At 45.9% G+C, this 2,897-nt stretch overlaps 1 protein-coding gene across 1 annotated transcript in view; it reads left to right on the top strand.

Moving 5' to 3' along the window:
- SLC35E1 (solute carrier family 35 member E1) overlaps nt 1–2,645 on the top strand; it is a 16,703-nt gene extending 14,058 nt beyond the window's left edge. The window contains exon 6 of the mRNA XM_059062724.2: nt 1–2,645. This exon is cut by the window's left edge and continues 306 nt beyond it. The gene's annotated coding sequence lies outside the window, so the exon portion shown is untranslated.
- Nucleotides 2,646–2,897: the final 252 nt, after the last annotated feature.

Raw genomic sequence — 2,897 nt, 5'->3', positions numbered from 1 at the left:
CAGTGAATGTACAACCCGGCCAAGGGGGGACGGTGCAGAACCATCAGAAGACCCTGGGGTTCCTGGCCCCCTGGGGGCAGCAGGACGCCGTCCCTGCAGTGGGGACCACTGCCCCCGAGGTCCGGTGTTTCATGCCCTTTCTTCCTGGAGTCTGTCTTCTGAGGGCTGCGTCGCCATATGGAAATCTCGTCTGGCTTTTACCTTTCTGTGTGGACTTACTTCCCAAGTCATGTTTTTCAGAGTTCTTGTTCTGTTTTCCAGCTAACAGCCAGGACCCTCTCTGGAAAGGACAGGCCTTGGAGTGGGCAAGAGGTGGTTTGCAGGAAGGGTGGCAAGGAAGGGACCCTAGGGTGGTGCTTGGTGACAGACTAGCCGCTTTAATTCCACTGCTCAGGTAGGCGTAGGACTGGTGCAGCCGTGGAGCAGAGGAGTGTAACGGTTATTGAAAACATCTCCAGCCACAAAGATGGACTCAGCTTTCTGATCAGCCCCATGGCTGTTTGCAGTTCTGGCAAATGTTCCCCAGTGCAAAGCTATTGTAATTAGCATTGAATTCTTAGAGCCTAATTCTGACCCAAAAGTCGGAGGTGGCGTGTGCCCGGACCCAGAGGGAAAGGTGGCCACTGTCTCCTGGGCTCCCTCTTCCCTTGCTGGAGCAGGGCATCTCTCCTCTTGGAGCAGCAAGGAGGAGGGGACACAGGGCTGTGAGAAGGATCATGAGGAAATCATGTCGTTTTTCAAGCTCTATTTCTATAATATTTGTTTTGTTTCTTGAGCCTTCACCACTTCTGTGCTGACTTAGTAGGATGTTTGGTGGGGGGATGTTGGCTTTATGAGGATCTTGCATTTTTCTAGGGCAAATTTTGTAGCTGTCTGTGTTTTTATGCCCCCATCCCCCTTAGGGGACGCAGGATGCATGAGGATCGGCTTATGGTTGGAAAACCCTTTTGTTTTTAAGCATTTAAAACAAGAAAAATTGCTGGTGATGCCTGTCTCGGCACATTTCTGCGTTTAGTAGGAAGGAAATGTTTTGAAAAGCTGGTCACTAGCTTTTCTAGTGACCAGTCCCTGAAAGTGAGATGAATCAAGAATGTCATCTCGATAGTTTGTGTCATAGATGAGAGCTCAGTGCTCTGATTTCCATTAGCTGTTCTTGTGGTGTTTGCATTAGGATCTGAATCATGTCCCAGTGAAGGGGCAAGCACCAAGCTAGGATTTGGTTTGCCAAATCAGTCTTTGGTCAAGAAAAAGTTTGGGTTTTGGCAAAATCACTCCAGGAAAATTATGTGACCCTAGTGGGTAACCCACGTGCTGAGATCCAGGTCGGGACACCTGGCATCACGAGAGACTGTGCCCTCGGAAAGGACCACTTGCTTGGCTCTTAGGGTCTTCGCTGATGGCAGCCTTCTTCCTTCAGCCCTGTTCCCAGCCTCTTGGCTTGATCAGCAGATGGGATATCGGGTCACCCTTTACCTCCTGGCATGTGAGACGGTTCTGTTTCACCAGGAAGTACCACTTGACTCCTGTTTGTTTTTGATAATTAGAATTTTGTACTTAGAGGTTACACTTTTGTCAGCTTATGAATGGGCCACAGGGACCCCTTGTGGCCTGTGAGTTCGGTACCACTGCCCTCAAGGAGTCCCTGTTTTTCGTTGTCTTGCTTTTGAATTACTTTGGCCACAAGTTCTGAGACAATGCTGTGTAAAACAGGAAGGGGCCGCTCTGAAGGGTGTTATTTGTGAAAAGAACTTGCTGAGTGCCTTCACCAGAGGCAGTAGAGTCTACAGTTGAACCACAATAAATGGGGATAATTTTGCACAGCATATACCGTAGTTGTCTTTATGATAGGAACTGATTCCTTGAACATACAATTGAACTCCAAAATGAATTATGCCTCTATGCAGGTTTAATGAAATTTCTGAGGTTGCTGAAATGTGTATATTTGTTTTCCTTTTCCAGTGCAAGATCTGCTGGTGAGAGGAAATATCTGACTGGTTTTGTTACAGTTTATACATGAATAAATGGGATATTTAGTTCTGTACATAAATCTACAGTGAGTACATACACTGGAATGACAGACAATCATAATAGACCAAACCATCAGATCAAAAGACAAAGACATACTTTTGAGACTTGAAAGTTCAGAGCTGAGACTGACCTCTTGAAGGCCAGTTTTCCAGCCACTTGCTGCCCTGGCTCAACCCTCCACCCCACTCTCACATCCACATTTGCAGCTGGGTTCCCCTCACCTCCTCACTGCTGGGGATTGTGACAACTAGTTCACCCATCCATGGTATGGTCTGCAAAACTAACTCAAACCCAACTCCTTCATTTTACAGAAGGGGAAACTGAGGCTCAGAGGGCATTTTTAAATAGTGTTTGTTCACTATCTTGAGACTCAGTGTGGAATTTTTAAGCACCTTATTTTAATTCATTCATTATCGGGAAAATCAAACCCCTGTTACAAAGGAGAGAAGCCAAATAGGTTCAAATGAAGAAGCACTTGGAATTTCTGGATTTTACTGTGTATTTGGCATACATCATGCAACAGGTCCTCTGTTATCACTGGGACATAACCAGACCTGGATACCTTAAGGTCTAACAGCCTTAAGGGCATAGAACATTAAATTATTGAAGAATCTGAACATTGTGAATTCTTTTTTTCAATTGTCACCTTGTTTTCAGGACTTTTCGTGCTATAGACTGTTCTGTGGGAATGATACTGTGTATATTCATGGATGGCATTTACCAAAAATAAATGGTGGTCTCCAGGGAATCAAGATTGGTCCCAGTTTGTCAGTGAGGGTCCCTTTCTGAGTGACCCTGTTGTCAGTGTGCCCAGCAACAAAAATGTGTAAGAGGCAGAAAGAGCAAACCAACTTGGTTCCCACATTCAG

Source organism: Kogia breviceps, chromosome 4, assembly GCF_026419965.1.
Source record: "Kogia breviceps isolate mKogBre1 chromosome 4, mKogBre1 haplotype 1, whole genome shotgun sequence".
NCBI lineage: Eukaryota > Metazoa > Chordata > Mammalia > Artiodactyla > Physeteridae > Kogia > Kogia breviceps.
The sequence above is the reverse complement of the archived record's forward strand: the minus strand, read 5'-3'. Positions and strand labels throughout refer to the sequence as shown.